The sequence below is a fragment of the Thunnus albacares genome, chromosome 3 (genome assembly GCF_914725855.1).
Source record: "Thunnus albacares chromosome 3, fThuAlb1.1, whole genome shotgun sequence".
NCBI classification, from domain to species: Eukaryota; Metazoa; Chordata; class Actinopteri; order Scombriformes; family Scombridae; genus Thunnus; species Thunnus albacares.
Genome location: NC_058108.1, coordinates 29,683,834 through 29,708,074, shown reverse-complemented (window position 1 = coordinate 29,708,074; position 24,241 = coordinate 29,683,834). Strand labels below are relative to the sequence as shown.

At 38.6% G+C, this 24,241-nt stretch overlaps 2 long non-coding RNA genes across 5 annotated transcripts; both read right to left on the bottom strand.

Moving 5' to 3' along the window:
• Positions 1-437: 437 nt before the first annotated feature.
• Positions 438-12,981, bottom strand: LOC122972604. Of its 4 annotated transcripts, XR_006399784.1 has the most exons (5): positions 11,749-12,981; positions 9,777-9,869; positions 6,844-6,997; positions 2,045-2,160; positions 438-1,002 (listed from the first exon to the last, which is right to left on the bottom strand). It is a non-coding gene; the product is annotated as an uncharacterized LOC122972604 (long non-coding RNA). The 4 variants fall into 4 exon arrangements; XR_006399785.1 differs by lacking the exon at positions 9,777-9,869 and having other exon boundaries at positions 6,844-7,011; XR_006399788.1 differs by lacking the exon at positions 9,777-9,869.
• Positions 12,982-13,933: 952 nt separating this feature from the next.
• LOC122979056 lies at positions 13,934-15,524 on the bottom strand. The gene is made up of 4 exons (XR_006402791.1): positions 15,410-15,524; positions 14,857-15,277; positions 14,231-14,366; positions 13,934-14,115 (listed from the first exon to the last, which is right to left on the bottom strand). It is a non-coding gene; the product is annotated as an uncharacterized LOC122979056 (long non-coding RNA).
• Positions 15,525-24,241: the final 8,717 nt, after the last annotated feature.

Here is a 24,241-nt window from a genome sequence, read left to right as displayed (position 1 = left end):
TCCAGAAGATGCATGTTTTGTAAAATGATGGTGTCTTGTAATCCCATGTGGGATGGGCCAGATGTTTGGCATGACAAAAATAAAAATAAAACTAAACTAAACTAAAATCATACACAGAAAAGTAGAGAATATTAAGATTTTCTTTATTTTACCCTTTAAACATAAAGTATCACAAAATACCTCATCACTCCTCACATGATGGTTTATGGAAGTCTGAATCTGTTGAAAATAAAGATGTTTTTTGCTTTTTGTACTAAAAGATACCCAACTCCAACTATAAACCATAATAATGAGCAGATTTTTTAGTTTGCAGAAAAAAAATATGTATATATATACATATATATATATATATATATATATATATATATATATATATATGTGTGTGTGTGTGTGTGTGTGTGTGTGTGTGTGTGTGTGTGTGTACATATATACATCTGATTGGACGAATGTGCCAATTATTACAGGTTTTCCTTTGGTTGTGCTTCAAACTGGATCAACATGACTGCTGTTCTGAAGACATTGTTTAATTTCTCCCAAGCTATCCATTGAAGGTTTCTGAATAAAGTGAGAAATAGGCCATGCAGTTGCAGCATTATAATCCATAGAGCAGAGCTGTTTTTAAGTGTTTTAGGGCAAGTTCAAGTCAAGTCTCAGCGCAGTCAAGACAAATCCGTAATAACAGTGTCTAACACCATCTTATTTGTTTTTTTATTTTTCCATGAAAGAGACTTTTTTTATTTCAAATCTGAGTCAGAAGTCTCAAGTCTTCATTTTAAGTCTAAAGCTCTGCTGTACCAGAAAGCCCCTTGTTGTTGTGGATCCAGACTATTTTGAGGTTAAACCTTACATAGAAAATCAAGGTGAGGAGGAAGAGGATGAGGAAAAGTGGCAGAGAAGTAAAAATGGAAACACCGAGGCACTGCAGGGTACAATCTGATTCCAACTGCTTACTGAGGCTTTCCAGGGACATCACCGACAATCACTCATACCGACCCAGGCGAGCTAAGAAATGAGAGAGAGGCTGGAGAAGTGAAAGTGAAAAATGAGGAACAACACTACACTTCGTTCTCTATTATGACCTCAGAAGGTTTAACACTTTCAGTGATTTCCATCCAGCCTCTGAGTATGTTTTAATTTTGTGAGAAATTACCAGCTGACACATTTATCAACAGAAAACCCAGAAGACATCATCTCATTGCTCGTACATGTGTGTGTTTGTGTGTGTAACCGACTGTGTGTTTAAGATTAGAAGAGACAGTAGTTGCACTTCAGAGCATGGACAATCATCAGTGATCGTCACCACCGGAACGAATATTAACCTTTGCTCTGTGTGTGTGTGTATCTATGTGTGTCTGCATATACAAGTGTGTTTGAAGATATAACAAGAAAGACAAAAGTAGGCCAACGCCGCTGTTTTAACAATGGTAAAAGTACAAAAGAGAAGAAAAGGCAACAGGAAAAAACACAATAAAAATCTGTCTGCTGCACAGCAAGGCAAACTGAGAATATGAGCATAACAAACCAATTATACCTCATCACAGCTGCACAGGAGTAGAAAGGCATCAGTGCATGAAATAGTCTATTATGATAAGAATTAAAATAGTCTATCAAGATCAGATCTAGAATACTGTGGTGTGATAAGAACTAAACAGTCAGAATGTAGATGTGGTACACAATCGCATCCTCTGATATGTCCCCCAGGTTTCACATCAGTGGAAACGCCCGCCAGCGAGGCCCATTTAAAACAGTTAAAATACAGCTTTGATCACATTAACGGAGAAGAAAGGCATATCTTTCACTGCTTGGTTAGTTTGCACTCCTTTCACCACACCATACAGGAGAAACAGAAACAGGAAAAAGTGTGAAGACCGAGCAAGAAAAAAAACAAGCCTTTACTGTACACCTAAACAGCAAAATAGGTCGTTTGTAAGTTTTATTCCAAAAAAAGGAGTCACATGGACGTTCCGAAGACAAATCATATGAGGCTTTTCTAAATAGATGCCCCTACAGTTAAAGAAACACACTTTACGTATCAAATACTCACAACGTGCAGGGTTGAAAGGTTCCTCTAAAAAGTTTGTAGATTGCTGTTTCATGGCGGACAGCAGCAACGGTCAGCTTGGATCCACAGCCGTTACAATCGATTCCAACCCAGAGCCACTGCAAAAAAAATGTGTCAAAACATCCAGAGAAATATTTCTAACCACTCCACCAGAATATATGTTGCTTTGCCAATAAATCATTAAATATGATACTTCCAATAGGGCTGCAAAGCTAAGAGGAGGCAATGGCATGTCTTATAATATTTTGCAAAGAAACTATGAGGTTTAGAACATACTGAACATGTGAATTAACTACAGAGAAGATGATCATGCTGCAGGAGGGATTTGAGAGGTTTCTATGCACAATTTGATATCTTTTAACAGGTTTTATTTTGCCGTGTTTCTGTGTCAGCATTGGAATCTATTGTAACTGTTGAGAATCCAGTCTGACTACATCAAGGTAGGTGCGACAGACTATTCAGAGCCACCTTTTAGGCCTCCTGACAGTCAATATTTGATACTTAAAAGACAGATAGTATCACATTTAGGTCTAGTGAAGTTTAGGCAACTAAAAATATTTGGTTACAGTTGGGGAAAGATTGCCAGTATGGTCAAAGAAAACCAACATCAGCTGTTTTTCATGATCAAGTGACAACATCTCACTGGAGTCTAACGCTGGTGGTAAAAAAAATGCACCTGTCAATCTGAGGATTATGGTGATGATGGGGACATGTTGCACTGCACAATCTTAGGTCTGAGAGACAGAATCATGACAGGATCATGACATTTAAATACCGTAGAAGCATTCAACAGCCAGCTGGTTCAAGAAGCGCAGACAGAAAGATGATATGATGACACAAGGGTTTGTGAATGAGAGGAGGTTAGAAAAGAAAGAAAGGAAAGAAAGCAAAGTCAAGACAAAAACATTTTTATTTAACTTTTGCCAAACTTCAGTAAGCAACAGGATGATTTCCACATCGCCTGATAATCAGACTAAATTGCCTTTTTTACACTTGATTATTTAGACTGACATGGTTTTCATTTTAGCCAATTACAGTTTGGCAGAGGGAGTTATTTTGCCCGAACCAATCAGTAGTGACTGTCGCAGCATCTGTTCCATCAGCATCACTTTCAGGCAATCAAAGAAATATGTCAATTCAGGAGTTGTTATTTCTGAAAGTCAACTCCTACCTCCAAAAACCTCTATAGGTTTGATCAGTGACCATTTTTGGAGCAATATTTCAGTTATTTCACCTCCAAGTTTTTGCAGCACTACAAGAACGCTACATTACTTCCTGCTTTGACACAAATCAAAACAAGGCAAGGCAACTTTATTTATACAGCACATTTCACACCCAGGGGAATTCAAAGTGCTTTACAGAAAATAAAATAAAAATAACAATTAGAGTTATTAAATAAAAACACTCATGTGAGGATAATAAAATTACTATTAAAACTGTCAAATTAAATTGAAACATGTAAAACTGAATATTAAAACCATGTAGACACACATGTAAAATCATGATAGAAATTAAAACACAATTGTAAACACATAAAATACATATAAAACCATGATAATGTAAGCACATCAAACACGTCCAGTAATAAAAGCACTTACATTGACCGTGCTGATGTCTAAGTTAGTGTTCAGTCAAAGGCTTTGGGGAACAGGTGAGTATTAAGTCTGGATTTAAATGTATCTACAGATGGGGGCCTGTCTTAAATTTTCAGGAAGCTGATTCCAGTAGTAGGCAGCTTGATAACTGAAAGCTGCTTCCTCATGCTTAGTGTTAACCTGAGGGACATCTAATAGACCGGTCCCTGGTGATCTGAGGGTTCTAGTGGGTTCATAAGGAATTAGCATTTGAGAAATGTATTTAGGGCCAAAGCCGTTGGCTGATTTAAAAACAAGTAAGAGGATTTTAAAATGGATTCTTAAACGGATTGAAAGACAATGCAAGGTTTTAAGAATAGGTGTGATATATTCAGCTTTTTTTTGTTCTGGTAAGCACCTTTGCTGCAGTATTCTGGATGAGTTGTAATTTTTTTAAAGTTTTCTTTGGGAGACCCAAGAACAGGGTGTTACAGTAGTCCAGTCTGACAAAAACAAAAGTGTGAATTAGCTTTTACAGGTCACGTCTGGACAACAGGTCTATGATTCTGGTAATATTTTTAAGTGATAAAAGGCTGATTTCACAATTGACTTGTGACTGCTAAAACTGAGGTCTGAGTCTAGTATAACACCCAGATTTCTTGAAGTGGAACTGGCATTATAAGATAAAGTTGTAAGGTGTTCAATCACAACCACTCTTTCCTGTTTTGGGACAAAAAGAATGACTTCGGTTTTATCTTTTTAGTTTGAGGAAACATTGCAGTAAAGATCTTAGTGGGCTGTGGTCGTTAGGCATGAGCTCTACATAAATTTGTCGTCAGCGTAACTTTGATATGCAGTGATATTGTTACAAATAATATGACTTAGAGGGAGCGTATACAGATTAAAAACAAGAGGACCTAAAATTGACCACTGCGGAACACCACAGGTCATTTCTACTTTTGAGGATGTATAGTTTCCAATGACAACAGAGTAATCTCTATTTTCCAAATAGGATTTAACCCAATCTAGAGCTTCCCAAGATATCCCTACCCAATTTTGTGGCCTCTCTAACAATATTCTGTGGTCCACTGTATCATATGCAGCACTAAGATCGAGTAAAACTAAATCAGAGCTTTTCTCTTGTCAGCGTTAGTGCAAATATCATTCAGAACTCTAACGAGAACAGTCTCAGTACTATGGTAGGCCTGGAAACCTGATTTGGAGTCAGTTAAGTTGATTAAAAACAGCGTTTTCAATAATCTTTCCAAGAAAGGAGAGATTAACTATAGATCCGTAAGAGTAGAGTTTACTTATTTTAACAAGAGGCTAGCTGTTTTTTGCTCATTTGGGAAGTTACCAGTTAAAAGCGTTCACTTGAGTACTTCAATAGACAATTAAAAACAAGTTTAAAGAAACTTGAGCATATCTAATGAGGTTAGATCCAATGTCTAATGCGGGTCTAATGAGCAAGTGGATGAATTAAGTTGCCTTACTATGTTTTATAATCGACTGACCTGAACTGCGGTAGCTGTATGCCACTGTCTTTGACTTTCAATGATAAAGGGAAAATGCTTCTACTAAACTCCTTTTTTGTTGCTAAAAACTGGAGGCAAATTCATTGCAGTTATCTACTGAAAGGAGTTCAGGTGCAATTTGAGAGGGAGGATTATCAATAGTTGCAAATAAAATGCGTGGATTGCTTATGTCCTTGCTGATGATGTCAGAAACAACAAGAACATACAGTAGGTTGTTTTAAAGAGGACATATCATTCATTTCATATTTCCAGGACTATATTTATATTCTGGGGCTCTACTGGAATATTTTGTATGATTTACAGTCCAAAACCTCCTTATTTATCTTACACTAGTCCTTTATGAAGCCCCTCAGTTCAGCCTCTGTCTGAAACAGGCTGTTTTAGCCCCTGTCTCTTTAAGGCCTCCCTCCCGATGAACTCCCTCTGTTGTGATTGGCCTGATGGGAAGCTGTGTGTCGGCCAGCTTCTGGCAGTTCTGGAGGCTACATAAAATTTCACTTCTTTTTCTCATTCTTTACTCAAAATGACAACTTCTCAAACACATCCATAGATTTTCAAGCCTGACTCCGATCCGAAATATGCGGGTGGACAACATTGACGACCTTGGCAAGAAACATTACAGAACGGACCTCAGTTTATGGGCATGTGCTACAAGCTCGTCAGGAAGCAGAAAAAACATTGCAAATGGAGCGTTCAGAGCAGGCTGAAGCCCTGGCTTTTGATTTGCAGGGAGCATTTTTACATACGTTCACCTCAGGTTTTGGAACTTTGACATGTTTAACATGGACATCTGACATCATAATAGTATATAAATAACAGAAAATAGCAAAAACCATAATATGTCCCCTTTGAGATTAACAAACTAGTTGATCAATGCTGTCATTTTTCTTGAGAGGACAGTCTTAAACTGAAGCAGAGAGAAAGAAAGAGGTGCAGTGGTGATGTCTCCATGATGGGCTGTTGGATAATTTATGCTGACATTGTATCCCTGTTACACTGAAAATTTGTGTGAGAGATACATTAGATATGTGTGTGTGTGTGTATGTGTGTGCATGTGTGTGTGATAGATGGGCCTCTCTAACTCTGACAGATGCTGTAGAATCACTCAGCCCGGCTGGTTACCGGGGGCAACCCTGTAAATCTGACATTATGGGCTGTTGACAGGAGAAACGGTTGTTATCATAACCCACAGTGAGTTACAGGAAACACACACATCTCTCGTGTTTTCAGGATGACAGGACTATAACATTACACACACACACACACACACACACAGACAGATAGATGAGAGTATGAATGAGGTATTTGGAGATAATTTGGATTTACAGCTCAGCAGCATATGAAGGTATGGGAAGTGTGTGATGTAAGTGTGTGTGTGCGTGCGTGTGTGTGTTTGGGGTCGGGAGAAACAATGTCTATATGTTTTATATCTCAGCTAGAGGGATGTGATAGAGTGAAGTGATGAGTGTGGGAAACCTTGCGATGAGCAGGTCACAGGAAACAAGATATCTTACCTGACCCTCTCTAATCCTCACCATGAAATGATCTATACACTCTCACACATACACACACATACACACATCCATGCACCATACACACATGCCACTATGCTTCTAGTTTCATTATTTTTGACTAAATATTCCCTCTCTGTCAGGGTCTCTTTCCATCTTACTGTGCTCTTGTCTCTTTTTTCTTTCTTCCTCTCAGTCTTTCTCTCTCTTTCCCTCGCCGTCTGTCGCTCTCCATCTGGGTGTTCCAGTAGTAATGGTGTGTGCTGTGGGAGCAGCAGGAATGGCCATTACCGTCCATGGATCACTGGCAGAGGCCTGCACACAGTGGACTCAGATGAGAGAGGGAGAGGGAAGAAGTGGGGAGGAGGTCAAAAAGGTACCAGAGAGAGAGAGAAAGAGAGAAGAAAAAAAAACCCCAAAAGGCAGTAGAAAGAAAAGAGAAGGGAGTGAAGAGAAAAGATGGCAGCAGGAGCGGGATATTATTTCATGCCGTTATTATAATGAAGTCATTTCAGAGCGTTTGTGATGATGGAGGATTTTCTAAGTAGTAGCTACGTTAAACCGCTTGATGGATTCCATGCAAATATAATCACACTTACTTACATACTTCATTTTTCTAGTCATGACAGAATTTGGATGGAAGTGTCCAAACATGCCTCAAACCCACAGAATTATGGGTGCTAAAATAAGGAACGATTTATGGTTGTGGCTTTATTTCATTTGGGAATTTGTAAGGTTTCATATTTTATCCGTTCTGCTTCTGAATGATGAGATGGAGGGGTGAAACATACCAACATTAATAACAGCAGATCTGATTAGTTATTACAAAGAAACTCATGACACTTTATTAATGATTTGCCAACATCTATAACTCGAGGCTCGATGGCTTATTGGACGGTAAAGCAAGAGACGGTCATGAGTTTCTCACTTTAAATAAAACAATCAGACCTGCAGTTATGAATGAAATGTAAGTATAAAGGGTTCTTCCACTGTAATAATTATGTCCTAATCAATTTTTTTACTGTTTTATCACTCTGTAGAGCACTTTGAATTGCTTCTGTATGATACTGTGCTCTATAAATAAACTTGACTTGACTAATAGTCCATCAAGTTTGCAGATGTAAATGTAAATAAGTTCTTAATAAATAGATTTTTGTCTGCATGTTCTGTTGCTATTTTCCAGAAGGTAAGTGGTGAAACTTATTTACATTCTTATAGTTTGCATTAGCCAATACAGTATGTTTTAAATGTAATGCTGCTTATATGACATTATTTTTTATCAACATTACACCTTTATGTTGAATGTATTTACACACTTTTCACCGTCATCATATCCCTTCACTGTCTACTTGTAGCAACTAAAGCACAATTAAGATTTTTATGGTTATGTTAGGACGAGTCAGTGCTAAATATTGAAAAAGTTAACGCTTACTTGAAGCATGAGGTGGGACAAGTTTGACTTAGATATTTTTCTAACCTCAAGGCCGTGTTCAGACAGACAAGAGCACTGCATGAAAATGCAGATACGCAGCCCCATCATTCATTTCAATGAGACCACTGCATGGATGAATTGGTGGTTCTGGCCCATAGGATACTGTTTTTTAAATTTTATTTGTTGGTTTATTTAACAAGGACAGTGCACATTAATAAACATTGTTGTAAACCACCATATTCAGCCAAGATTATTTTAGATATTTTTCATCTGTAGTCACCCTAAAAAAGAATGTAAAATTTAAAAATACAAAGTCATTGAGATAATTTATAAGCATGCAGAGAAATAATAAAAAAGAGAAGAGAATATTAATGTTAGTAAATATATATATATATATATATATATATATATATATACTGAGCATTATATTACATATGCAACACAGAGACAAACACAAGATATGCAAAGCAATGAAAAGGGGAATATTAATGTTATTAGATATATGGACTGAATAACACAACACTGTGCTGCAATATTAGACAATAATTGAAACATGCAAAGCAGAAGCAAAGACATAAAAAGGACATAGAGTACATAAAATACTGGGGGGAAAAGCACAGGGGTCAAAAAAATTGAGTCATGCTCAGCTTTTACCACATCGCGATGTAATGTCATCTGGTAAGGTGCTACACTGGCCAATCACATCCTGTATGTATGTAGATTACCTTGTAACACCCAACAATCCTCGTTTATAGCCATTTGAAGTAAATAAATATATTTTACAGGAGGTAAGTTTGCCATTTGGAAGGTCTTTCTGATCAACTAAAGAGCTAAAAACAAAGAAAGTTATACTGGAGCCAAGTGAGGTTTTCACATCCAACAGTCGTCCTTAATAATTGACAACTCCTAATGTATAAAGCAGCAATAAATGGTTTATTACCAACAGCTACAAGTTGTAAACCCTTTATAAAGTATGTCTAGAAAGAAAGAAAGAAAGAAAAATCAATATGTGCACAAGACTGAAGAAAAGATGGTGAGCACTTCCTCCCAAAAACAGGGCTGTAATGAGTTGAATAGTCGTCATTCGGGGCCTCGTGCGAGCCGCAGCAGTGTGGCAGGTTGTACCGGGGCTGACCTTTCTGTTGTAACACCCCCAGTATAAAGGGAAGTGCCACACAAAGAGCTCTATTAACAGAGAAACCAGATATAATGGGGAAACAAGATGGGCCTTTAATGGGGACAGGCAAGGTTGTCAGCATGCATAATGTAACAGTCGTGTTAAAACAACACTGGGCTCTATGTGCTCCCCCATCAAACACACACACACTCACACACACACACACACATTCACACACACGGATACAACCCTATATGAGAGACCCAAGTTATTAATTCACACACTGGTCTTCATCTATGAAATATTCTCCATGCACAGCGCACATTTCTCTTGCAAGGATGGGAATCATTGTTGTGTGTAATTATGAAGACAATGTTCAGAGGGATTATCAAAGAAGTAAGGGGGGAAGATAAGAAAGCGGCAGATGAAGAGGGTGTGGGGACGAGAAGAAAAGGAAGTAGAGGGGGATAGAGAGAATGGAGGAGGTGATGAGAATGAAGAGATGAGGACAGAGAGAGAGAGAGAGAGAGGAGGGGAAAGATTACCTCTTCTCTCTAGCTGTTTGTCGAGCTATCGTTCCCTCTCCCTTCTCTCGGTCCCTCTCCTCGCCTCTCCCTCCTCCCTCGTTCCTTCTTTCTCTGTATTAGCATGATAAAGACGTGGTGGAATAGGGCAGCCGGCAGGTCTTTGGACATGGAGACAATGCTATCGCCAGAACAGGCGTCTACAGCAAGGGGAACAGCCACCGAGGGACTATACGGCAACAACACACAGAGTTTCATACATGAACACACATGTACCGACTGATACGAACCCGTGTAGACAGACAAACATGTAAACACACGCGCAGAAACTGAGGATTATAGCGCCCGGGAGGGTTTAAACAATAAGAGGTAACATTCAATCAAAGACAGCAGTGTCTCCAAACTGCAAGACAGAGAGAGATGTAAACACATACAGCAGGAATATCCCTTTAATGTTTTCCTCATCCATGTGCTATCTTGTTATAAAATCAGGTGAAGTACGTTAGGCCCAAAAAATCCTCCCAAAGACTGTTTTTTTTTAAAAAACTAACCTTTTTCAGTGGCTTACCAGCAGAAGAACCTCTGTTTCATGTTTCAATGGTTTCTTTTGTTATTGTATGTAGTTTAGTGTCAGAGGCCTTCTTGAAATTTATAATATTCTAGCTCAAGCTGGTACATTTGTCAGTTGATGGTTAAGACAGTGTAGATATTTAATGGCCTTAGAATTTACTCAGTGATGACAGCAACGTCATTCAGAGCTCAGACACTGACACAGTGTGTCCAGATAAAAAAAGACATAAATTTACACAGAAATAGAAAAGAAGAAGAGACACAAACTGCAGTAAAACAAATTTAAAAAAAGAAAGTAGAAGAAGGAGAGAAAATATCTATTTTGAATGTTCTTTTCTAATTGTCTTGTATTACATTGTTTGTAAAGCTATGAACTGTATCGTCACTTGTCATTGAAAACCAAATGTTTTTAGGTCTACATTTAAAACAAGCAGCTAAATTTGTTGTCTGGGCCCAAATATCTTATATATATAAATATCATAACTCCTTTAAGTATAGTTCATATGCTGATTTTTCATGTTAATACAAAGTAAGACTAATCATTGCTTTCTGTGAAGATTTAGCTTCCAAATGAAAAATGAGGTCACAGAATTAGAAGGAAAGCCTCCATTTAAACATGTGATATGATTGTTATATTATGTATTTAAGGTACATTAAGGATGTCTGTTATTTTAACCAATAAAGAGAACTGCACTTAATTAGATGTATTTTATATAAACTAAATATTGTCATTGAATACACATATCATACATACATACAATATCAATGACAAATAGTCATTGATATAATTATGATTATATCAATACAGTATGATTTTGAAGCGTGATGGGTATTTTTAGATTCACTGGAAATACAGTGACTGATTAGGTAAAAAGGATACTGTATACTGGTCATACTAGTGATAATAATTAACAAAGCAAACGTCCCGGTTCAACGCCGCCGGGGATCTTTGTTGCATGTCATTGCCCACCTCTCTCTCCCCTCATTTCCTGTCAATTCTGCACACTCAAACACTCACACGAAATGCCTAAAAATACTTAACAAAGCCAAATTAAGCATAATAACTCTTGTAGACGTTGGCCACTTCCTTCTAGTGACTGGAGGCAGACCAACCTCTGCCCAAGGGGTGTGTCCAGATTGGATTGTATAGAACATGGTGGGCAACCTTTTGGATGTCCTGTACAACTTTACAATGTTTTTAAAAAAAAAATCACAGACTCAAGTGACAGTTAATTTTAATAATGAGCATTTATCTATTTATTTATTTACTGCTGCTGCTTTTCTCCCATCTAGATTCCTAAAAGATCCTAAAAGAAAGCACTCTACACACACACACACACACACGCACACACACACTTACTTTATTATTTGTGCAAATGTATGAAAATTATTAGGACACAAAAGAAAATAAATTCAATCTTACCAATTTAACGCGACCCTTGTCCCTGCTTTCCTTTGCTGAGCTGTGTGATCTCTGGTCCGTATTTGGAGTCTTTCAGTTGGACACACGTCTCTGAACGGTCCGTAGTCATTCAACTGTGTGTGGGACTCAAAATTGACTTCATATGTGAGAATATCTGTTCACACATATATGTGGATCCAAAATGCTGAAATCAACGCGAAGGCCACCATCTTCAGACAGTTAAACTTCTCTTGCAAGCTCTCCCAACAGGCCAGGATGGAGGCCCCTTGATCCATGTCGGCAGTTTCCAGTGCTTTACGCATCTGCGTGAATTTAGAATCCCACAGTGAGGATGTGTTGAGTTCTATCCGCCGCATTTCAAACTCCTCAGTTCCCCATCCACTGAAACAGAGACATGCTGTTCTCCTTCAAGTGTTCTGGGTTTATCAAAAAAAAAAAGGAAACAATGGGCCTTGTTGCTGGAAGTCCTGAAATCTGGCACAGTACACCGACTCCAGCTCTCGCATGTACACGCTGACGTCATCACCGTTGACGGTTTGATGCTCCTTCAGGTGTTTGAAGTAATGAAAGGTTTCACTTTGAATGTCCCGTGAGTAGACTCCAACCTTCGCCACGACTGCCGTCCATGCATCAAACAGAGCCAGCGCTGTCTGGCCCGCGCCTCGCAGCTGTAGGTTGAACTTGTTGAGGTGGCCTGTGATATCCTTGAAGAACATAAGAGGCGAATATTAGACAACCTACTTTTTTTTTTTTGCTTGTGTTCAGTTCAGTTGTTCTTGAAATAAAGCAAAAAAAGAAAGCTAGCTAGCTATCCAAGGTTTTCACTACCGCTGTAACGCTGCACTCATCGGCAGATCAGAGGAAGGGGGAGGAGGGGTAAGATACACCATGTCAATTGTGTGCGTGGTGAATTTGCAGACAAAATAATTATTTCAGTATTATTTTAAATCAAATTGTTTGCTTGGTTCACCATTAGGCTATATTTTATATTAAAATGTTAATGTCCTTGCATGCCACCGTGGGCCTGTGAGTCAGGTTGCCGACCCCAGTATAGAAATATAGAAATATTTTCTTGAATATGTTAGTAAGTTAGCAATGCTTGTAGAATACTAAACAAAGACTGCACTGCATATTGTATGAGCTCTGGTTGTTTTTATATCACCTTTAGTTCATTTTTTTATTTTATTAGTTCATAATCAAAATATTTCAAGTTTATGTTTTATATATTGGGGTTTTACATGTTGCTCTTGTCCATAAAAAGATTAATAATATATTTTATTTCACTTTAATAAAAAAAAGTGTTGTTTAAAATGCACAGAGCTGCTGTCAATCAACCTTGAAGAGGATTTAAAAACTGTGTTATTATTATTTTTGCTATTATTTTTGATTGATTGTTGTTGTCATTGCCCAAAAAAACTACGAATCAAAAAAAAAAATTCTCCTGCTTTTTACTGGCTGAGAACAAAAATATTAAAGAATATTTTACATGTCTGTGCTCTTCTTCTCTCTCTCTCTCTCTCTCGTAGATTATTATTGTCACAAACCCTCCTCCACTTCCTCATCTGTCTATCTGTCTGTGTCGTCTTGGGAACATCATTAACCAGTGCATCAATAAGCAGCTTTTCAGGCTAATCAGTGAAATACACACACAAACACACGCGCGCACACATACACACACATAGATACACAAGCATATCCTCTACGGATAGTGCATCTTCAAAGATCTGGAACATTCTCCAGGTCAGACCGCGGAGCCACAGGCCCTGCAGGACGTCTGACCACCCCGCCAGTGGAGCTCCGAACCGGGGCGCAACTCCCAGCTCATGACAAATATACACACACATTTACACTCACACACACACACACACACCATGTGTAAACATACTGTACGCACCAGCATGGATCACGGCTAGTTCATGAGCCTGTGACGGTCATCCAACCAGAACACACACACAGGCCACACGCGACACACACACGCGCTTTCTGTGAAAACATACAGAACTGTACAAACACTGCGAACACATGAGCAGGAACGAACGCACACAAGAAAATTCCATCTTATGGTTTCAAAGGCCCCATTCAGTGACAGTCATCAGTGATTTTCAGTCTATAGCTGCGGTTAGTTACTAACAAAACGGCAGAAATATTCTGTTTCTCCTAACATAAGAATATTTTTACTGTTTTGTTGTATCTCCAACAGCAACCAGCATAAGTTAAGGTGAGTTGTTAAAAAAATTACATTAAAATGTTAATTACAGAGGAAAAACTACGAGTATCTGTTGAGTTATACAAAAATATGTTGCTTGAAAAACTGGTGGAGAAAAGTTTTTATCAGTCAGGCTCCACAGCAGCACAAGCAGTGAGCTTCTTTAGGAAGAAACAGGAAAAGAATGATAAATGGGCTGCACTTATATACACCTTAACATACAAAGGGCTTTACAATATTTGTCTCTCATTCATCTATTCACACACTCACACTCACACACTGATGGTCCGGCCTGACCATCGGGAGCAACTTGGGGTTCAGTGTCTTGCTCAAGGACGTGTCGACACATGGACAGGAAGAGCCGGGGGTTGAACCGCCAACCCTGCGGCCGGTGGACGACCCGCTCCACCGCCTGAGCCACAGCCGCCCCAAAGAAAACAAACTCTGTTATTGTTAAAATCCAGCTAAAATCCTGCCAGCACCTTTTTTTTTAAATGTTTGTGTATATATTCTTTAATTCATGTATTTATAACTAGAACACCATGTTTTTTTTAGCTTATAGCTTTGTGATTAATAGTGTTTTTTCTCTTTTTTATTATGTGTGTGTGTATTCATTGACCGGTTTGCTGTTTGAATTGCTGTTGAAGGATGAATAAAGTTGCATTGAATTGAACTGAATTTACATTTATGTTTATTTTCAGTTAAAAAAACATAAACTCTAAGCACAGCAACACATTACATAATTTAAATAAATTGCCTTAAACAGGCTTATTTAGCAGATATTGAACAGATACTATTCAGTGCAAAAAATGTAATGGTTAGGATTCATTTCACAATAAAAATATAGTGCAATCAAACATGTGTTTGTGTGTGTCGGCATGTGTTGGACGGGGCTCACACACCTGTCCATCAATCAGTCACAGCTGCAGACAAACACAGCTTTCCTAGCGGGCGGTGATAATGATTGACAGGCAGAGGATAGTGTCAGTCTTCCTGCGCTGTCTCCATTAGATGATGTCATTGTGCTGCCTGGCACCTTGCTGATGCGGCAGATACAGAGTGATCAAAGGGGGAAGGGCGAGAAAAATGAAAGGCGGCTCCACTGCTTCATGACAGGGAGGTTTCAACTGGAGAAGGATGACAGGAAGGCGGCGAGGGAGACTGAACTTTGATGATGATGACACTGTGTATGTGTGTGTGCGTGCGTGTGTGTGCATGTGTGTGTGTGTGCACATGTTCATATGTACTGGTTCATGTGTCCATCTGTGCAAATGTTTAAATGAAAGTGTGTTGAGATCAGCTCTTATGTAAACATGCCTCCATCTGCAAAAACACAAACACACATACACAAGTCAAGTCAGTTTTATTTATGTGGCACCAAGTCAAAACAGAAGTTATCTCAAGACAGTTCTCACATAGAGCAGGTCAAGACTGTACTCTTTAATTTACAGGTACCTGACATTCCCTCATGAGTAAGCACTTGGCGACGGCGGCGAGGAAAAACTCCCCTTTCACAGGAAGAAACCTCAAGCAGAATGAGGCTCTAGGTGGGCGGCCATCTGCCTTGGATGGGTTGAAAGAGAAGGAGGGGGGGAGGGGGAGAGGGGGGGGAGAGAGAGAGATAGAGACGCGCACAGAGATGCACAGCAACAACAATAATAACAATAACAACTATAATAATAAGAAATAAGAAATATGAATAATAATAATAATAATAACAGTAGGCGTGGGCGTTAAGCAGGACTACGGCAGCAGGCGTTCCGCAACCATGATCCATAAAAACCTGTGAGACGAGAAAGCACAAAAACTCCAGGGAAGACACATAGAAACACACACTATTATCTGTCTCTATCTCTCTATTATTGTCTGTACTTTAAATTTTCAGATGGTGGCTAGGACTTTTATTTTTCTCAACATAAAAAGAGAACCAAAGGAGACAAATCATACTATTTGTGATTTTCTGTTATTGTTATACTGTTATGATGTTGACGTCTATGTTAAACATGGTCAAAGTTCCAAAACTTGAGGTGGACGTATGTAAAATGCTCCCTCCAAGACAAAAGCCAGGGCTTCAACTTGCTCTGAACTGATTGTGGCAGTATGTTCTGTAGCCTTTGTTGCTAAGGTTGTTCACGTTGTCCACTCTCCTATTTCAGATAGTATACGGGTTCGAACACGTACCAATATATTTGAGAAGTTTATATTTCAAGAAAAATAAGTGAAATCACCACTACTGCTTGTTTAAATAGCCTCTGGAACTGAAGCTGGCCAATCAGAACAGAGTGGGCTCATCAGGGAGGCGGGCCTTAAAGAGACAGGAGCTAAAACGACCTGTTTCAGACAGAGGCTGAACTGAGGGGCTGCATAAAGGGCCAGTATGAGATGAATAAGACATTTTTTTAGCTGTAAATCAAAATATTCCAGCAGAGCCTCAGAATATAAATATAGACCTGGAAATGTGCATAATATGTCCCCTTTAAAATTTCCAGTCTTAATATAATTTTAGTAAAACGTCTTCCTGTTTTCTGTTCCATTCAGTTTCTGTTAATGTTCTGTTGTGTCTCTTTTGCTCTTTGATCTGTTTCACGTTAAAAACCCTCAAGTGGCCGAAAGGGGATTGTGACATGAATCAAACTATTTAAAATAAAATCTAAGAGCATTATTGTACAAATTTATTGTCATATTGATGGAAATTGACCTGTAGAAGATGTCTTGAAATTGAAAAAAAAAATCATGGAGCAAAGCCACAAACCAAAGTAGAAAAGTGTTTCCTCCCCTTCTCCTGAAATTCTTACTGTATTTTCACAAATCAAGCAAAACTACTGTTACTATGGTTACCCACATTAATATAGCTTGCACTCAGTGTTAATGTTTTAGTTTGAGGTTTCCTTTTATATGATTTTAACATGAATGACTTAATGACTCGCCAGCCAATGAAAAATAAGTGTTTTCTTTACCATGAAAACCGCTGTAATGGATGTGAGTAATCTAGATTTTTCCCTCTTTTTCCCAATTTTTTAGGGCCGACCTTTATTTGTGTGAGAAAAACTGTCCAGTAATTTAGTCCAAGCTTTTATTTTGGAGGTTAAAATAATCACTTTATTTGAGTTAAGCAATGCTAAAAACCCTAAATGTTCACAAATATAAAAGCTCTCTCATTTTTCTTTCCTTTTTGGACTCTTCTGCTCACTACATTTTCTCTCCTCAATGCTCACCACAGTGAGGTGTGTGTTTATGTGTGAACAGGAAAAAAGGTATTAAAGTGTGATAATTGGAGATCTCATCCCCAACACCTGTCATAGACCATTCATCACACAGTGTTCCCTCTGTGCGCACATACACAAACACACACACACACACACACACACACACACACACCCGTTAAAGATTATCCCTCTCTGATACGTTCCTGTGTTCACACAAAGAGCTTTTAAAGCGTGTCTATCCCAAGTGCGTGTTTCAGGTACACACACACACAAACACACACACAAATAGACACAAACATGCAACTGAAGTCCCAGCGCTGAGTAGATATCAGACAGGCATTACAGCTGTCATTATCACATGTAAGGGGGTTTGCACACACACACACACACACACACACACACACACAGATAAGTATGTTCGGTAAGAAGGCTTTTTCCTTCTGAGACATGGGGAATGGCAGGCTGCTGGAAAAAAAAAAAAACATTGTAACAAATAAAGTCGCACATCTCTCAGCTTACTGTTCGCACTAAACACATACACATTAAATACACACATGCCACACATACAACCCGCTCCTGCCAATCTGAAACACAACCTTAATCCATCTTTTATCCTTCCACCCATCTCCCCCTTTTTCCTTCAATCCTCCTCTCAGGATCTCCTCCAACCCCCATCCCTCTCTCCCTCTCTCTCTCTCTCTCTTTCTCCCTCTCTCCCTTCGTTTTTGTGTTGACGCATCTATTTCACATGGCTTTCGGAAATGGGATTGTTGCCTCGGTGTGATGTAGTTATGTGTGCGTGAGGCGACGCGAGGCCACTTATTTCATCTGCAGCAGAACCCTTGTTAATGCAAAATCATGGACATTCAGGAGGATGAATTAGATCGAAATGCACCGAAATCCATGATTGAAGCTTATTGGTAATATGAAATAAACCTATAAATGTGTTTTCGGGTGCTCTGTAAAGTCTAATTTCCAGTTTAAATGGTATTGTACTTAAATATATCAACTCAATTCCAATATTCTTACAGAAAAATATACTTTGTAAAGCAGCATTTTTCATTTATTGTGCATTTCTTTATTCTCAGAAATCTTTCCTAATTAAACTATTTTTAGCTTAAGCTTTAACTATAGTAGAGCATTCATATCTTTGCATTCTCTGTCAGTCTCATATATGAACAGGGAGAGAGAGAGAGAGAGTCTTGTACTCTCTTGCTAAGACACTGATTTCACATCTAGTCTCAAATTTCTCACATAATAACACCCCCGATCTCTCTCTCTCTCCCTTTCTTTCTCTCTCTCCTGGGATGAGGCCCTCCTGACAACTATTTATCTGACCTCTGACCTTTGGGTTCCTGATGGTGACATCACGTACACCGCTCCCTGCAGCAGATGTACACACACAAATGCAGATATACACAAATACTAATGGAGACTTAATTAAAAAGTAGTGAGAAAAAAAACAATGATGGTGGCTGAGGAAAAGGTACAGGATGTAGCTGGGGGAGAAATGATAGGAAGAAGGAGAAGAAAGAGAGTAAGGAGGAGAAAAGAGAGGGAATGTTTAATAGTGAGGGTGAACGACAGATTGGTTGGTGCATGAAAGCGGAAGTGATTGGAAGAAAGGAAAAAAACAGCTGTTCTTTAGTGTCCCTGTGAGGATGTAATCAATTGTTTTCACCTGGGGAGCAATACGTCACTGTCTCTCAGTAAATGGGTGCTGAACACATGAATGAAATCGGGTTTCCTCCAAAAACAATCTATAACATTAAATGTTACACAATACTGCCAGATGAGATACGATATAGTACATTATGGAACAATACAATATAATGTATGATCATGTATGATGAAAGGGCAAGATACAGTAAAATATGACGCAATATGATTTTGTACAGTACTATATTACAACATATATTATGAGAAAATATAAAATGATACAAGACAAAAATGCAATATGATTAAATACAATATGACATGATATGATGTGACATCACACAGTACATTACCGTATGTGTGCAATAATATGCAACAACGTGTCCTAAAATACTAAAAAATATTCTTTTCTATGTATGGACAAAGATGACGGCGATGTTTAAACTGTCATACATTTTTCTAAGTTTGCTGCTGTAGTCAGAGCAGATCAAAAATAAGAAAAAAACATCTTAAACACCTATTTGATATGATAGGATAAGACATGGTATGTTGTTATGTTGCATTAAACACACAATATGTATATTGTGTGTTTAATGTAACATATTAGATATTATATTGCAATATGTAATGAAGACAATAACAAAAGACAGAGTTTGATGACGGTCTTCTCCTCTCCAGAACAAACAGACCCGGTGATTGAAACAGGTAAAAACACTGAATAAAGCAGTTTCACATAAAAAAATCAGTGTTTCTCTGAAACTGTCTCGGTGGACACAGGACGTCCAGTACAGGCTGCAACTCGAACTGCTGTTAAACGTTTGCTCAGTTTTTTTCTCTGATAACTTAAGATCCAGACGTTCACAGCATGTTCTTATCTTGAGCCAAATTATCTGCAGAGGCCTCTTCCTCTTCAAAACAAATGTACATGGGGGTTAAAACCAGTAAAAACACTAAATAAAGCAGTTTCACTTAAAAAATCAGTGTTTCTCCAACGCTGTCTGGCTGACATCGGACATCCTATACAGGCTGTTAGCCAAGCTGCTGCTAACATTTGCTGAGCTTGTTTTTCTGATAACTTAAGATCCAGGCGTCCGATGACTAAAATCCTTCATCTGGTTAAAAGATACAGTTAAAAACGACCGAGATCTAAAAAGTTTGTCATAAAAATGTGGCTTAAAACTGAATAAAAGTCCATTTATGAGTTTCTGGCAGGCAACCACAACGTATTATCTTGTATGCATATACTCTTTGGTAGACGCCATTGTGGTGGACAACCACAACGCCAACGCATGCATCTCGTGTGCGAATACTCTTTAGTAGAGGGGTAGGACGCCACTGACAGGCGACCAAATGAAACGGACTGTTACCTTGATTAAATTTAGAGATTTCTCTGGGTTTGAAAATTGTTGAAAACATTAGGGATAATGTAAGTACACAGTTCGAAATATATAACATAGGTCTGATTGTTTTTAGACATTTTAATGCAGAATAGTTACATATTATAGCTTTAAGTTATTTTGCATTATGTTATGCTTTGCTACGTCTGTGGCATGTTAGGAAATGATACAATAGGATACGGTGGGATGTGATAGGATAAGAAATAATACCTCAAGTTACTTTACATTATGTTTGTGTTATGTTTCGTTAAGTTGTGTTTACATTATGTTAACGTTATGTAACATCAGGAAAAGATACATACAATACAATGCAATAGGATGTCACATAACGTTAGCAAAAGATATGATAGCATACAACATGGCCTGTTATGTTGTGTTATATCAGGAAAAGATTCTGAAGGATATGATAAGATAGGACGTCATGACGCCTTACGTTAGATTAGATGGTATATGAAGGGATACGATTGGATTTAACACAACACAACTTATATTTGGAAAAGATATGTTGAGAGACGAGACGGCACAACATGAAATAAAATAACACGACATGACAACTTTGTGGAGACACTTTTTTGCAGTAGTTTAATATACAGCTAGTTAAATTAACCACTCTCAGGCATCACCTGTAACCTGTAACCAGCGCTGGATGCCACTTGAATCACTTCGGGACTTAAACGCCTACTGTACTTAATGCGCCCAAAGTGTTTTCATTTTGGTATGGCAGGGCAGCAGGGTCTTCCTATTGCTTTCCCCCCCTCTCTCCTCTGCTGCCTCTCGTCTCTCATCCTCACTGCTCAAGGTGAAAGGTCACCAAGTCTTCGGAAGCGTCCTGTGTGGTGATGTTAGAGGGCAATGTTCCGCTCCCCAGCGGGACAACAGCACACACACGCACACACACACATATCCGCACACAAACACAGTGAACACACACTCTCTAACCTGACTGGTCGGTCCGTCTGCTTGGGGGAACTAATTGTTTTTAGATGAGGCAACTTGAGAGAGGCTCCGGAAGGGAGGACAGGAGCAAAGGACTGAGGGAGAAGAGGAGGAAAGCAGAGGGCTATAAATTAACGACGTGCCGGATATTCAGTTTCCACATGGGTTTTGGTGAGAAAACTGCAGACACTTTATCTCTTTTTTTTGTCTCTGGGTGCCCCTCAACTAGGCCACACACACACACACACACACACACACACACACACACACACACACACTTCAGCCCAAAATGTATTGTGATGCATTTTCTAAAGTGTCCAGTTGTCCATCTAGTGAAATTTCAATGATACCCACCTCTAAGAGCCACTCTGCAAAACAAACCACTCAATAAGCTTGAGGTAATGGAGACTGCAGGTCAGGCTTTACAGCAATATCATTACCATGCACTCACTCACACACACGCACACACACAGTCCCATTGTCTGGGCAGTACTTATTAGTGCCCATGCTAACAGAGTTTGTCCATAAGTGACCTTAATTAAGTGGTTAGCACCATTAGCTGCAGAGCTAAGAGGCTAAGAGCTATCCATCTGCATGTGAATGTGTGTGTTTTTATGATAATGGCTTTGTTGAGGTGTGTACCAGAATACTAACGACGGGCTTCACGCAACCCAAAATGGATAAATAGGCGGTTGAAGTTGAGCGTTGAAGAGGGGATGGTTTAGATAAGTTACTCATTGTGAAAAAGACAAAAACAGGGAGCAACGCCGAGGGCTGCTTTAAATGCAGGTTAGCCCCATTTACAAGCACAAATGTACCCGCACACATGCACACACTCGGCACTCAGCATTTTAAGAGCCATTCAGTTTGCCCTATCATTTTTATTAGTTATGAAAACAAGGATCTGGATCTAATTTCGTCAGGGTTTGAGGTACAAAATGATGGTGTCATTAAAATATTAATAATGAGAAAAAAGGAGAGTTATTAAAGATATGCAATCATCTCTGTCATATCTAATATTCTCATATTTTAACTATGGTGTTATCATTTGTATTTGCTTAATTCTCTAATTATAACAAAAGCAATAATATGTGCTGCGTCAAATAAACTGTCTTTAATAGTTATCGTGGCTTTTACAGTCAACAACATTAACTTTGGTCTCCTGGATGATGTTTTGGCTCCAGTGTTGTTGTTGTTGATGATGTTGCTGTAGCTAATGGATTCTCGCCCTGCACGCTCATAAAGCTACTAAACTGAGGTCACGGGGTCAAAGGTCACTGCTTCTCCTTTGATGTGACCCTGACATCCTGGGAGGAAGAGGAAATGGAGGAGGAAGAGGATTCTTCATGGATTAGTGGTAAAACAACGCATAGCCTACGTGCACACACAGGTTCGTGTCTGTGGACGGACGTTGGTCCACGTGCACGCAACACAACACAATAACACACACACACATGGTTAGCTCAATATGTCTAAATAATCCATAATAACAATTTCCTGCGACACATACATGTAAGAATTATGGCGTGCAGACACCCGCCCACACACACACGTGGATCCACACAAATTTAATTACTGTATGGAATCAGTTTATAGGTGTGAAGTTTCTTATACAAATATGACACAAATTAATATAAACAAGATGCAGACTGTAGCACATACATTCAAATACTGCCAAGTGTCAAAACATAAAGAAAACAAATTCACATCATTTTCATAATCAGATTTTAATACATTCATGTCTCTAAGATTCATAAATTACTGATAAAACATACATGTTATGATTACTGAATAAATCAATTAAAGACAAATTACTGGTGGTCCATCTTTTCCAGGCTTTTGTGACAAAGTCAGCTGACTTGAAATTTAAAAGTAAAATATTAACAACCATTCCAGTTTATGATCTTTGTCTGTACACCAGAATATATGTCCTCTTTTTAAGCTGGACATTTGATAGGTCAAAACAAGATGTCGGCCATGTTAACAGCTCCGTGAGGCCGTATTTAGGCAGAGTAGTACTTTGAGCTAAATGCTAACATTAACTTGTTAACATGCTGATATTCAGCAGGTAGAGTTGCGAAATGTGAAGGGCTGCTGGTTCCAGAGGTGTTTCCCCCATCTGTAGCCTATTCTCATTTCATATGTTTCTTTAAGCAATATCCTCAATACATAACATTGTAACACGGGACTCCAGTGGATAATGTAACAGTCCAACAGGTTTATGTTATGACCACAGTTTTCAATAATTTAGCCCTCATTTCTCAGAAGTCAGGTTTTGTCTGTGATTTTGGCATCACAGACGGTTAAACATGCTACGCTTCATCATCGCACTTGAAAATAAAGTCAAAAGTGACCCAGAATTCTTAAAAGTGAATTGATTAACGATGTACTGATGCATTGATCATAGATGTACTAGTCAATATGTTATCTTTTAGACCACATTGAATATGGGTTTTCCGATGCTGATTTGAGTTCTTAATTAAAAATGTTACAACAGACACACACTCCAAAATAAATAGAGCTGAAAGAACAGAAAGATTAATGAACTTTACTATGTTTTTTTTTTGGTTGTAGAGAGTTTTACTCATTCTCCAGTAACAGTTGTGTTTTCTTCTTCTTCACAGTTTTACCGTATGTTACAGTACAACTAAACAAGCTAGCAAAGCTACTGAAAACTAGCCTGCTAAGGCCTTCACTGTTTCTGTTGGTCACTTGATCCTCTCCTTTCAGGTCATAGTTGTCCGTCGAGAGTCTCCCTAGTTTTTGCCCGCCGTTAGCGCCACATGTGACAGAAATGTGCTGAAATTCACCCTGGAAGCACAACTCATGGTTAAAAAGTTACCCTGTTACATTGAGTTGTTTTTTGTATTTCAAGCCCATTTCAGACCAAAGATTCATAACGAGACGAGTTGAAAGTTTCAACATGCAACGCGCCGGTCTGCGAAACTTGCCAGTTTACACCAATAAGACTAGACAATCGTCTCCATAGCAACAACTTTCTGTACTTCTGTACTAACTGATGGCTTTTTCAGGCTTCTATTTTGTATCTAGATATAAATTGTAACGTCTTAAAATATGTATAAGTGAGTTAC